This window comes from Helianthus annuus, chromosome 15 (genome assembly GCF_002127325.2).
Source record: "Helianthus annuus cultivar XRQ/B chromosome 15, HanXRQr2.0-SUNRISE, whole genome shotgun sequence".
Classification (NCBI taxonomy): domain Eukaryota; kingdom Viridiplantae; phylum Streptophyta; class Magnoliopsida; order Asterales; family Asteraceae; genus Helianthus; species Helianthus annuus.
The window spans coordinates 77,038,889-77,054,083 of NC_035447.2; the positions used below are offsets into that span (position 1 = coordinate 77,038,889).

The window sequence follows — 15,195 nt, forward strand, 5'->3', positions numbered from 1 at the left end:
TATAACCTCGAAGCTCTCATCCGCGAAGCACAACACGCTTGCTTTAACAAGCGTACGTTGAAGAAAGAACGAATCTATCACGATGGAACTCAGCTCGTGAGCAAAGCCAACGGGATATTCTATTATCTGGACCGAATCTGGGTTCCGAGGAGGACAGATTTGCGAAAGATCATCATGAACGAAGCCCACAAATCCCGATATTCCATTCATCCCGGTGCGGACAAAATGTACCAGGACCTTCGCTACAAGTACTGGTGGCCTGGGATGAAAAGGGAGATTACTCTATATGTTGGTAGCTGTTTAACTTGTGCAAGAGTCAAGGCTGAACACCAAAGACCCTCAGGCTTACTCGAACAACCGCCGATACCCGTATGGAAGTGGGAAAGCATAGCTATGGATTTCATAACTAAGCTTCCGACCACGCCATCAGGTCACGACAGTATTTGGGTTATAGTCGACCGTCTAACCAAATCAGCCCACTTTTTGCCAATACGAGAAGACTACAAGGTGGCCAAGCTAGCCCAAATCTACACCGACGAGATCATTAAGAATCATGGTACGCCTCGAGACATCATTTCTGATCGCGATGCTCGGTTTACATCGAGATTGTGGGAAACTTTTCAAGCAGCTCTTGGTACGACGCTGAATTTGAGTACCGCATTCCACCCGCAAACCGACGGGCAGACTGAAAGAACAATACGTACTATTGAAGACATGCTCCGTGCGTGTGTTATCGATTTTGGTGGTAGTTGGAGCAAACACCTACCGTTAGTCGAATTTTCGTACAATAATAGCTATCACTCCAGCATCGAAATGGCACCTTTCGAAGCCTTGTATGGTAGGAGATGTCGCTCGCCTATTGTATGGCACGAGGTCGGTCATTCACAATTGACTGGGCCCGAGATTCTGCAAGAAACGACTGACAAGATCCACCAGATAAGGGAAAATTTGGTAAAGGCCCGGGACAGACAAAAGATGTACGCCGATAAACGACGCAGGCCCCGCGAATTTGCAGTTGGCGACTACGTGCTCCTAAAGGTATCGCCTTGGAAGGGAGTAGTCCGATTCGGCAAAAGAGGGAAACTTGCGCCTCGATTTGTTGGACCTTTTAAGATTCTGGAAAGGATCGGTAAGGTTGCCTACAAACTCGAATTACCGGAGGAACTCCGCAATGTCCACCCGACTTTCCATATTTCAAACCTTCGAAAATGCGTAGCCGACCACGACGCAATAATACCACTCGACGATCTTCAGGTCAATGAGACGCTACACTTCGTGGAAAAGCCTGTCGAAATCATGGACCGACAGACCAAGCAACTCAGACGCTCTCGCATTCCTATTGTAAAGGTACGATGGGAAGGCAAACGAGGCGCGGAGTTCACTTGGGAACTTGAAAGTGACATGAAGGCCAAGTACCCGCAGTTGTTCAGTTAGATCTGAAGCATCAAATTGGTAAATCACACGGCGATGTACGGTTCTCGGCCTAATTTCGGGACGAAATTCCCTAAAGGAGGGGAGACTGTAACACCCCGTGTTTTCCAAAGTCAAAGTCAAAGTCAAGTGTTGACTGTTATTGAAATTAAAGATTAATAAAGATTAATTTCATTTTAGTTTCATTTTGATTTTCATATTATTTGGAGTAAGTGTTGTATAATCAAACTAATCGACCGATAATCGAACTGTGAATCAACGACCGACTGTGAATGATAGGAAGTAACAATGCAATAAAGCTAGTCAATCAATAATCAAGCTAATCGAATCAATCATCGAACTCAAGTGTGGATAGTTTTAGTACTTTTTATACGTGTGTGTGTGCCCTATGTGTTACTTGTGCATGTTTACTTTTATGTTAAAATGTGTGGAGAATCAATCAAATCAATCAAGACTCAAAGGTGAATCAAACTCAATGGAAATCGAACCCGAAATGGTTGAAAGGATGCTCGTATGTTAGATATAGTAGTTGGGACTAAAAGTAATTTGATTAGGAATTCTATCATTCTCAAATCATCGTTCATCGAACTCGAAATATCGAAAATCGTCGCGAAACACTCTAAACCAGGCAAGCCGATCGAACAGGGCAACCTGATCGAACAGGCAAGCCGATCGAACAGGGCAACCTGATCGAACAGGCTAGCCGATCGAACAGGCTGTTCGATCGGACAGCTGCTCGATCAGGGATGCTGTTCGATCAGCTGACCCTTTCCTCTTTTAGAAGCCTATAAATAGGGCTGTCCTTGTCAAACTTTCCACTTTTGGAAAAGCTCTGACCGACCAGCCTCTTCTTCTCACTAAATCTCAGATTTCTCTCAAACCGGTAAGTATTTCGCTCTAATCCTTGTACGTTTTTGTTCATTAATCGATTCTCCATCTTTCTATCTTTCAAAATCTGAATTCCAACCGTGAAATCACCAGGATCTAGGTGTTCTTGGGTGATGTCATCATGGTGTTCTTCAAGAACACTAAGTTTGGCATCATTCCACCATGAATAACTTAGATCTAACCGATTTCCACATAAGTAACCTAAAATCTTCCAAAGATCTTAACATTTCACGGTGGAAAAGGATTGGAAGATTGGTTTTCATCTATCTTTCAACTCTTTTACACTCAAAAAGGTGAAAACGAGACTTGAACCGATTTACAAATCAACCTAAACAAACACATGGTTCAAGATTCGGGTTCTACCGAGAGATATACCGATTTCGGGTTAAACGTTAAACTTGGGTTCCAAACCGTCTCTGACCGAGTTTGGGTGATTCCTGCTCGAGTCAGTAGACTAAGTGGGGACTTCAGCTTTGTGGTTCAACTCGTAGTCAAAATATCTCTAAAACATCAACAATTAACGGGAATAACCAAGTGTTAAGTGAAAGGTTAACCGAATCGAGAAGCTGGCCGAACGGCTAGGCTGTTCGATCGAACAGCCCAACCGAACGACTATGCCAGCCGATCGACTAGGCTAACCGATCGACTAGCACTTAGTCCCACAAACTCATGAAGTGTAGTATTGACGAGGTACTGTTCGATCGACTACGCCACTCGATTGTAATCATTACTGCTCGAATCATGAGATACTATACTTCAAAACACTTAGACTTTTCGAAACATTGGAATGCCACTCGATCGAGCATACCAACCGATCAAATGACATATTTGAAAACAACGAAGTGCTAACCGATCGGTTGGGCTAACCGATCGAACAGCTGTTCGATCGGCCAACTTGAAAGGTAGTACAAACCATCGTACACAAACACATCCTTCACATCAAAGGAAGAAACAATCCACTTGAAGGAACCAGCCGATCGAGCCAGCCGGCCGATCGAATGGATGTTCGAACGGACTTTCAAACCAATCGAACAGCCCACTCGATCGAACTGCTGTCCGATCGAATGGCCTACTCGATCCAAGTACATTGTTTACTTTTCCGCGTTACTCATCGTTGTGTTATCGAACTATTCAGGCTAACCTATTCTCAGTGCTCCCTTCAATCCACAACCAACCACTGTGAGTATACTCGACCCCTTTTTGCTTTCAGCACTTTTGGGTGTTACATACGTAATCTATCAAATCCACAAACAACACAAACTATTTGAACGCTAACCTATTTGCATGTATTACTTGTCTAAATGATTGCTGTTTATTATGTTTACACGTGGAGTGCTATCTACCTGCTTTAGCAACGTAGTACTATAGTTTGGACTCAGCACCCGTTCACACGGGGGTTGCTAAGGACAATTACTTGCATGGATTACGGTGGTAATCATGTATCGCGAACTGTCTCGGACAGTCAACTCGAAGTCATTGGTATCGATGGTCCCATGTTGATAATTTACATGCATCGTTTGCCCTTGTGTACGTGCTTGGTTATGCGTAAACTATTCGAACTCTATATGCTATATCAAACTTGTGTACTCACCTTTACATTATATGTATTGACTTTTATTTTAACGTATGTGACAGGTGTTTAAGCTACTAGCGTGCTAGGGAAGCGAGGCAATAATAAGCTTCTAGGAGCCAGTGACCTTAGGACAGTGTCCATATACCTGCTCCAGGGCCATAATTATCTGTAGATCTTGTACTGGCACCTGTAGTCAGTAAGATCTATAGTTAGCCGTCTAGAAGTCTTAAAACAATATTTATTTCAGTCTGTAATAATTAAGAGTTTGAGTTGTCGAAACAGTTCCCATATTGTTTAGTTGATTTCTATGATAACTTGTTATTATTTGGGACACGGTATGGGACGTGTTATATAACTGAATTGTATGATAGTTGTTGTGGAGACTTCTGAACAATCTGTTTCGCTCAGTGCCGCGCCCCGATGATTCCGCCATCGGTTGGGGTGTGACACTCAGAGCCAGACTCAACAATTTCAGTAACTTCTTCAACAACATTCTCAGCAACTACTTTCTCGAAAACTTCTGACTCAGCACCCGTCTCTGTAATCTCTACAACTTCAGCCATCATTGCTTGATCGTCTTTTCCTGGAATATACTTATCCCAACTAAAACCAGACGCAACCTTCTCATCATCTTGGTTTACGATCAACGCCTTCTCAGGTTTGTTCTCGATCTGAGGTCTCTGAACTGTAGGCTGTTGGTTCGGGCGATGATATATAGCTTGTCTGTAATAGTCAGTGGTAAACGGATTCTGATGATTTTTCACCTCACGATTCGGACATTCACGCTTGAAATGACCTTTCTCTTTGCATTTAAAACATGTAACCTTGGTCTTATCGAACCCTAATTTCTGATCCGGACCCGACAAACTGTTTCTACCAGTGATTTCCATAAATCGTTGAGCTCTTCGAACTAAACTTGCGATACACCACTTAATATCTATCAATTCTAGTTCCTCCGGATCGATCTGATCGTAATCCTCTTTAGTCATATCGGGATTTCCGATCCTACCAGCGACCAACCCTTCATATGCTTCCAGAACTGAACCCAATAACGCGATGTGCTGCTTGGCTGCATTTTCGGAGATTTCATTTCCATTCTTGATGTTAATTGCAATATTACATTGTACTCCTGACACAACTGTTTGTTGATTTGACCCAGTAGAGCTTTGAGGAGAATTTTGATCTGAGACTTTGACATTCGGCTCGTAGTTGGCAAATGGAGTCGATTGACTTGACTGATAGGCATTTGGAGCAGCAGATGAAGTGTTGTCAGCACTAAAACCAGTTTGAATTTTCGGACTCTGAACATTCGATACTACAGGACTACTCTTGTAATACAAAGATACATCCTGTGGCATATTCGTTGCATTCATCTTCTTGACTTTCACCAATTCCAACTCATGAGCTTCAATTTTCTCTATGAACTCACTCAAGCTGTAATTCACGAAATCCGAACTGTTTTTAAACATCATCACGTACGTTCCCCATTCCTCATAGGGAAGTGCATCGCACAATTTGTCTATCCACTCTTCATTTGTCTTCTCTATGTCCAACCTTCTCATCTCTAACACCAGGTGACAGTACCTCTCGATAAGCTGCTTTGTTGACTCACCCTTAATCCCTGTGAAGATATCAAACTCTTTCTTTAGTAATGCCGTTTTACTTTTAATCATTGACGCGCTGCCTTTGAATTTTTTCTCTAATGCTTGCCATATTGACTGTGAGTTATTTTTGTGCTGTAGTAACACTAAAATATCTTCTTTTATGGCTTGTTGTAAGATGCTGATCATCTTTTTCTCGGCTTTGAATTCGACCTGCTCTGCCTCTGTCAGACTGGCAATTGTCTTTTTTATATTCAACCCGTCTACTGGAGGAACATACTCTCTTTCGATCTTTATCCAACTCTCTAAGTGATTTGCCTGCACCCAATTTTTGAACCTCTCAGACCATCCTGAATATTCATCCAAACTCATCAATTTTGGAGGCTTCTGCATCGTTCCAAGTTCGTTTTCTAAACTGACATTTTGCATGATACTTGCTTGGCTTTGAGTCGCACCCACACCCGAAAACATGTTGTAGAAATCCTGACTTTCCATTTTCAGCTTTATCGGAAAAATCTTTCAAACAGTCTGAATAAGCGATCCAAAGAATGCACTAAGAGCGATCCAGATATATTGCACAAAAAGCGATCCAGAAAATTTGCTCAAAAAGCGATCCTAGAAACTGTCCAATGAGCGATCCACAGATGACGTATAAGCGGTTCAGAAGACTGTATTTCGAGCGATCCACAGGTGATACAAGAGCGGTTCAGAAAAGCGATCCAGCACCTAAAACGGCCATTTGGAGCGATCCAGAACAAAAATTATGAGCGAACCAGCTAAAAATGTACTTATGAGCGGTTCATAAAAGCGAGTCACAGATGACGTCAGAGCGGTCCAAACTTCACGAGTGTTTTTATGTCACTTTTAGGCCATATTTTGATCCGAAACTTTCAAGGGTTTGTTATTACTGTGTTTCACACCTACTGTCCAAATCTCAGTCTATTTCCACCGCTAAATCAGTCCAGATCTACAAAAGTCCGTGAAAACCACTTCGTATCTAGCAACTAACTCGCAACTGGCTCTGATACCAATTGTAGGATCAGTTTTGACCACACGAATGAGTCAATCAGAGCTAGTGCTTACTGAAAATGTGGCGGAAACACATTTTCAGCATGATACGATGATAAAACTGATAGAAAGGAGTAGAAAACAGAGATCTACACTTTAATCACTTTTACTTCACTTGATAACGATTGCCAAACGGTCAGCAGTTCGACGTACAGCACAAGACAACGTTACAAATGAAAGGAGCACAGGGGTATATATAGATGTCTGGAACCGCTCATGTGACATGTCCACATGAGCGATCCAGCTTGGGTCGCTTTTGTGGACAACTGTCACAAAAGCGGTCCAGCAACATAACTTTCATACAATTACACTTTTAACCCCTGAGCTATTACAAAATAACCTATCTAGACCATATACGTTAATCTAACTTCACAAAGACGCAGGCTTTAGACATTATGCACCAACAAAGTCTAATGAAGCATTTCTATTGGTTGAAATTTCTTCTTTTTTCTTCTTACAAAGAATTTCTTCTCATTTGAACCCTCCACTATATATATATATATATATATATATATATATATATATATATAGGGAGAACATCATGCGAGAACCAATGTCAACACACCAAAAATGCCTAAAAATAGCTAAAAATCACACAAAATTTTTTTTTTTTAATATTTTTTATATAAAAATCGCTACTTTTCGAAGTAAAAAAAAATTTAAAAAAAAAAAAATTTTTGGCCACTAAAAGTAGAGATTTGAGCATAAAAATATTAAAAAAAAACATTTAGATTTTTTTTATTTTTTTAGATTTTTTTAGGTTTTTTGGGGGGTTTAGTTTTTAGCATTTTAGCTTGGGGGGTGGGGGGTTGTTAGGGTTTTGGGGGGTAGGGGAGGGGGGTTTATGTTTTTTTTTTTTTTTTGGGGGGGGGGGTTAGTTTTTTTTTAGGTTTTTTGGGGGGTTTTAGTTTTTAGCATTTAGCTTTGGGGGGGGGGGGGGTTAGGAATTTTGGGGGGTGGGGGTTAGGTTTTTTTAACTATTTTAGGTTGTGTTCATATTGGTTCTCAAGGTTCTCACAATAAGGGTGGTTCTCGCATGAGCCCCTCCCTATATATATGTATATATATATATATATGTATATATATATATATACATATATATACAGGAGAAGGATCCGTTAGGAACCACCCTTTATTGCGAGAACCGCGAGAAACAATGTGAACACAACCAAAAATACCTAAAAATAGCTAACAAACACACAATTTTTTTAAATATTTTTTTATAAAAAATCGCTACTTTTAGTAGCCAATTTTTTTTTTAAAATGTTTTTTTGGGTACTAAAAGTAGCGATTTTAATTTAAAAAAATATTAAAAAAAAATTGTGTGTTTTTTTGATTTTTTAGGTTTTTTGGGGGTTTAGTTTTTACCATTTTAGCTTGGGGTGGGGTTGGGGGGTTTAGGTTTTTTTTTTTTTTGGGGGGGGGGGGGGGGGTTAGGTTTTTTTTGGGGGTTTTAGTTTTTAGCATTTAGCTTGGGGGTGGGGGTTACCTTTTTTCTAGGGTGGGGGGGGGGAGGTTTAGGTTTTGTGAGGGGGGGGGGGGGTTTGCGGGTTAGTTTTTTAGATCTTTTTAGCTATTTTAGATTGTGTTCACTTTAGTTCTCGCAGTTCTCGCAATAAAGGTGATACACACACACACACACACACACACACACACACACACACATATATATATATATATATATAGGGGAAGGTTCAAATAAAAACCACTAGTTATCGCGAAAACTCGAAAACAAACTAACTTAAAAAGCCAAAAAAAACATACCAATTTTTTTCTTTTTTTTTTTGCATACCAATTTTCGCTATTTTAGGTATATAAATTTTTTTTTTGTTTTGTATAATAGTACACATGTGTATGTGTACTACACATGTGCACTACAATTTTTTTTTTGAAAAAACTTTTTTTTTTTTATAAAAAACCTGCGATTTTTAATAAAAAAATTTGAAAAAAATAAAAAAAAATTGTGTGTTTTTTAGGCCTTTTTAGTTACTTTTCGAGTTTTCGCAATAAAAGTGGTTTCCATTTGAACCATCCTATATATATATATATATATATATATATATAGAGAGAGAGAGAGAGATTCGGTTCAAATGAAAACTACTACGAGTTGTGAGAACCGTGATAACTTTTTGATCCGGCGCGACGTGTGCCAAATTTTTTTTTTTTGCACAAACGTATATGAAAATATTAAACACATCTGTAAAATAAAGCAAAAAAAATGTCGAGGCGTTACTTTTTACTGATGCAAGGCTTTTTTACGCGCTGGCGTAAAATTTTACAGTTGAGGGCGTAAAAAAAACTCGAATCGGTCAAAACTAACGACTCGACATTTTTTTTTACTTTTTTATACAGCTGTGTTTATATTGCTTTCATCTACGTTTGTGCAAAAAATATTTGGCCCAACTCGCGCCGGATCAAATGGTTCTGATGGTTCTCACAACTCGTAGTGGTTCTCATTTTAACTCATCCCTATATATATATATATATATACACACACATGTATATATATATAGTGAAAATGTATTATACAATTTTGCTTAACGTACGCTGTGAAAATATAACATGCATGATTAGGTTTTTTTACCCCATGCACGATTTCTGATTTTGTACATGCGTGATTATACTCATGCGTGATTATGGTTTTCAACATGCGTGATTAGGGTTTTTGAGTTGTATAACGTGCATAATTTCATCTCGTACACATCGTACGTTAAGGAATATTTTACGTTAACCAACCCGTGTATATATATATATATATATATATATATATATATATAGGGTAAGGTTCATGCGAGAACCACCTTTATTGCGAGAACCACGAGAACCAATGTGAACACAACCTAAAATAGCTAAAAAAAACCTAACCCGCAGCCCCCCCCCCAAACCTAAACCCCCACCCCACCCTCCCCCCCCCCAACCAAAAAAAAAAACCTAAACCCCCCACCCCCTAAATACCTAACCCCCCCCCCCCCCAAAGCTAAAATGCTAAAACTAAACCCCCAAAAAACCAAAAAAAAATCTAAAAAAATCAAAAAAACACACAAATTTTTTTTAATATTTTTTACATTAAAATCGCTACTTTTAGTAGTAATTTTTTTTTATTTTTTTGGCTACTGAAAGTAGCGATTTTTTTTATAAAAAGTATTAAAAAAATTTTGTTTGTTTTTTTAGCTATTTTTAGGTATTTTTGGTTGTGTTCACATTGATTCTCGCAGTTCTCGCAATAAATGGTGGTTCCTAACGAATCCTTCTCCTATATATATATATATATATGCGCTTTGTATATCAAAGAGTATAACGTCACTTTTAACTATTTATATAGAGAGAGACTTTACAAAAGTTATTTTAACAGTTAATGTGTTTCTATATCCTATATAATATGTTGGTTTGAGCGCATAGAGATAAAATCAGTTTTAACTACCTCTAAACTAGGCCTGTAAATGAACCGAACGAATATGAACATAGGCATGTTCGTGTTCGTTCATTTACCGAACATGAACACGAACACAATCATATAATCGAACACATTTTTTTGTTCGTGTTCGTTCATTAAGAAATCAGGCATGTTCGGGTTCGTTTATGTTCGTTCGTTTAAAGCCTAAACGAACAGTTCACAAACATACTAAATATTAAGTAAGTGATTAGTTACGATCTAAGAAAAATTCTTAAATTTCATTTTTTATTACTAGAAAACTCAATGACTAATTCATTATATTTATATAAGTAGTTAGAAAACGTAATATTTGTAACGCTCCGCTTTTTTCGTAACTTCCATTAATTAAAAAGCTTATCTTGTATTTCTATTTCTGGAAACTTGTATTCCTTGTAATCGTATTTTGTTGCATCGTTATAAAATCCAAGACTTTGATCGTAATAAAATTCATTATTTTTTACAAATTATACTTTACACATTCGTGCATGCTTATACGTCTTAATTCGTTATGCCTTGATACCTTATTTGTGATTCTTGTAAACACGTGTTAAACTTGCAAATACGTGTCATACATACACAACTTATATGTTTTTCACTCATATTTATATATCATTGAACATTTACGATACTTATTCATGACTTACATACTTGTTTATATGTTTATATACTTATAATCATATCATAACACACTTTATTCCCTAACAACATAACTTATATGAAAGTACAAGGACCAAATTCGTCACAAAACAAACAAAGTACACGGCATGTAGCCGTCACGCCCCGTGATGCCAACTCCTCCCCTCCGCTGTAACACCCCGAAAATGGGATTAGTAATCAAACTCCGTTAATACTGAAAGACGGGTGAAATACCGTTAGTGGTAAAATTTAACCCGAAAATATTACGATTTAAAGGAATAATCCTAATATTAAATACAACGTGAATAAAAGCTTTTAAGGGAGTAAGTTTATAAGAAGTCCGAGTTAACAGGACTTAAAATAGAACAGGTTATAACTCCCATAACCCACTAAATAACTAGGAATATCAACCTAGTTAGTCTAGTGTTTTAAAATAAAGAGGGAACTTGATGTAGTAACCTTTATAAACATGGGTAAAGTAGAGGGACTAAAATGGTTAAGATGAGAAAATGAGTTTTACTAATTAAAACTAAAAACACCAAAACACACACCTTTGTGTCTGTTCTTGTCGTACAAAACACAGGAGCCAAGAAGGGCTCTCAACCTCAAACCCTAACAAGCATAAAATCAACAAATTGAAGGGGTAAATCCAACCTAAATCGAAATCCAAGCACGAATTCATGATCACCTCGATGAAGGGATCATAAGGTATGCCAAATTTCATTATTTAGTTCCATCTTGAATTCTTGGTGAACATATGAAATCGAAAATTTGGCTTGCATGATTAAAGTTTGGATGAATTTAGGATGAAATCATGTCTAGGAGTAAACCCTAGTCAATAACTAGTTGAATTAGTGTTGAAATTATAAAGTTCATGATCATCCATTATGGGTGTTTAAATGGGTTTTGTAGAAACATGATGAACACTAGAACCATGATTGTCAAACTAGTGTTATTTAAACTTTATGAAGTTAATCTTGACATTTAACCATGAATTTGATGATCTTCTAGTAAAAGATGTTGAAATTGGCAAGATAGGTAGCCATAAGTTTGATTGTTAAATTCTATAAAAGAATGCCCATTAGGTGTTTGTTAAAATGCCTAAATGAGAAGTAAAGTGGTGAAATTCAAGTGAAACGCGTAATTGGCAAGCTTGACTAATCACATCAGATATGGGATAAAACGGGTTCTAATCATAATGTTGATTTGCCTTAATCGTGCATATTATATGATTAAAGGTAGTTGACTTCAGAAAGTCGAACTAACCTATGATGAAGTCGAATAGAAGTTTCGACATAAAGTCCGTAAGATGAACTAGTCATAATAATGATGACTAATCTAACCATCTTACGAATTATGATGCTTGTTTGACTCTTGACAAGCTAGATGGAGGCTTGGGGAAAGAAGCGGGTCAAACGGATCGTATACGCGGAAAAGAGCATAATCCGGATACTAGGTAAGTTAAAGCTTACACCTTTTATTAACAACTATTGGTTTTATAGATTATGAATAATCAAAAGTCATATTTGACTTATGATGTTTTGACCCGTCATGTGTGGTTCGGAACAAAAGGCATTAATGATAAACCATGTTGAATGATTAAAAAGAGCTAATAAGATCATTTAGTCATGCAATGACTAATAAATAACGAGTTCTAAATGATTACCTTGTAAGGTAAATCAATACAATTAATAAGGGTTAAACGGTAAGGTGGTCACTAGTTGACGATAACCGTTAGTTTTGAAGGACACTTTATGGCGTAAGATATAAAGGAGTCAAAATGATCAAGAAATAGATTTATAAGGAAAATTGACCGTACGGTGTAAACCGGTACAAGTCATGTAGACGAGATGATGATAAATCCATCTCGCAAAAGTAAACGGTCATTTAGACCAAACGGGTCAAAAGGTGAAAATATCACCCTTTGACAATATCGACTAATGGTTTGTCGAGTTGTATGATTACAAGAATAAATATCGATTGAATGTTGACATCGCTATTACTTAGCGGCTACTAAGGCAAGGTATCGAAACGGGTCAATATATTGATCCGAGCCAGGTTTGTATAATGATTCAACTCGTCATGTAGAACTTGAGGTTCTATAAGTGTTAGACAAGGATAAAATATAGATATTCGGTTATCATTAAGGTAAACCGAATAAATTGGGTCATGATTATGGTATTTTAGAAATATAATGGTTTCTAAACAAGATTATAGTTTTAAAAGTGAGATTTTGGTCGAACATGGCTTTAAAGATCCTTCGTCGTAATAGGAGGGGTAAAAGTGACCAAAATGCTCTTATAAGTGAAATTAAGCAAACGATCCCTAAAGGTTGCTTAGAAATGAGTTTTGTAACCAAATAGATACTTGTATTAAGTATAAAAAGTGAAATATGTGAATCTTTGGGTCAAATGACTCTATATGAGTCATTGCCGTAAAATGATAATCCGAGGGGTAAAACTCGGAATAAATAGATCTCCACATTAAATCCTCCACACATATAGTTGTGGTGGAAGACAAATTGATAAATAACATGGAAGTACAATGCTAGAAGTGAATGGGTATAAATTATGCGGTAAAAGTGCTTAAATACCCTTAACGGGTCAAAATAAGCTTCTAAGTCAAAACCGGTTAAAGAAGGTATACAAACCCGTGATTTTGAGCCTAATATAATAGGAGATATTGAAATTATGAAGTTCATGGGTTTAAAGATCAAATAGGCATGTTTGTTTGATAAAATCACGAACGGGTCAAAATTTGGTAAAAAGGGTAATAAGCAAAAGATTTAAAAGTATTAAATTTTGTTAATCCGGATGTCGGATTTTAACTTCATATGATGGAGAATTAAATTACGGACGCGTAGGAAAAAGAATCGTGTAAAACGGATTAAAAACGAGAGAGTTATGTCCGTTTCGGTAAGAACTAATGAAAAATAGACGTGCAGAGTTGACACGGGCGGGTGACTTTTTGACACGGGCGGGTGGCTGGGCTGTGAAAAATATATGTTAACTGACACGGCCGGGTGACTTTTTGACACGGCCGGGTGAAGGGGCTGAAAACAAAACAAAAATAATTTCTTGTTTTGTTACGTTAAGCACGGAACTTGTTTATACTCGATTATTAAAGTGTCAAAACTAATTATTTACATGGTTTTGACCGTAGGTGAAGATGGACCTAATCCGGATGAAGATCAAGCGGCGAGCAAGAACCGAACACACGTTAAATGAAGCTTCCGCGTCAAATCCTGATTTGTGTTGATATAAGTGAATTATGTAAACACTTATAAATTGTTTTTGAAATGTTGTAATCATTTGGGAATGTTGGTATAACAAGTTTTTAAAGACACATTTTAGCATAAAAATTTGTATCTTTTATTAAAATATTAATAAAACCAGACGGGCGTTACAAGTTGGTAATCAGAGCTTAAGGTTAAAAAGAATAAAGTGTTCGGTTCGAGGCTTGATCGCAAATCCGGTAAGTACTAGTATGTTAATGGTTTAGCGTGTTAAAGTGTTGTAAACAACACATAGGGTTATCGTGTAATACACATTACCCTAATTCAAATGATTAATATAGTTGATGAAAATACGCGCATTGACGCATATAGTAGAAAAAGCCTTGTATTATAATACGGGCGATTACTGAAGTTGATATTATTAACTCTTGTAAATGTTTTAGTTGAAGGACACTCGCATCTAAAGATAGCGGGAGTCTAACAAATTGCGGACTTGACGGAGGAACGGTCCAAAGTACGACAAGTAGAACATACTCACCAAGGACCTAAATCACGCAACGATCGCGAACAAGGCTAATGGCATGAAAAGCCTGTCAGGGCAAGCGTTACCAGGTGCACATTTTAAATTTAATTGCACATATAGTAATATGCAACAAATACGTAGAGATTGAAAGTTGCATATGTAGATTGAAAACTTGGAAAAACCCGAATAGAAAACCTATCCGGGATATTGCTTCCAAGAGAAACAAATAGAGGCATTACTTACATGGGGTATAATGTGAAAATTATAAAAAGGTCATGTATACCAGGTGTTGATCGCTTATTCTGGCCAGGTAAGTGGTGAGCACGTGGTACCATGAACTTTTTATGATGGACACGCTTACACCCGATGTAGTAAGGACGGGGCGAGTGGGACAAATTAAAAAGTACCCAAATGGATCAGATAAGCAAAGTATTTGATCATAATGTAAACGCACAGCCGAGTGACGGAAGCGTATTATATTAGGATAATGAACCCGAGAGAAGGGACAAAGAAACATGTAAAATGATGTAGACATATATTGGGAGGGGGTGTACTTACACTCGAACCCGGAGAATGTAAACATGTAAAACGATTAAGATATGCACTAAGAGGGGGTGTACTTACACTCGAACCCGGAAAACGCAAACATGTAAAATGATTTAGACATGTATTGGGAGGGGGTGTACTTACACTCGAACCCGGAGAATGTAAACATGTAAAACGATTAAGATATGCACTGGGAGGGGGTGTACTTACACTCGAACCCGGAAAAAGCAAACATGTAAAATGATGTAGACATGTATTGGG

At 37.7% G+C, this 15,195-nt stretch overlaps 1 long non-coding RNA gene across 1 annotated transcript; it reads left to right on the plus strand.

The window, feature by feature from the left end:
• The first annotated feature begins 11,197 nt into the window (after nucleotides 1–11,197).
• On the plus strand, nucleotides 11,198–13,967 carry LOC110911959. The gene is made up of 3 exons (XR_002577503.2): nucleotides 11,198–11,338; nucleotides 12,017–12,086; nucleotides 13,793–13,967. It is a non-coding gene; the product is annotated as an uncharacterized LOC110911959 (long non-coding RNA).
• The last annotated feature ends 1,228 nt before the right edge of the window (nucleotides 13,968–15,195 follow it).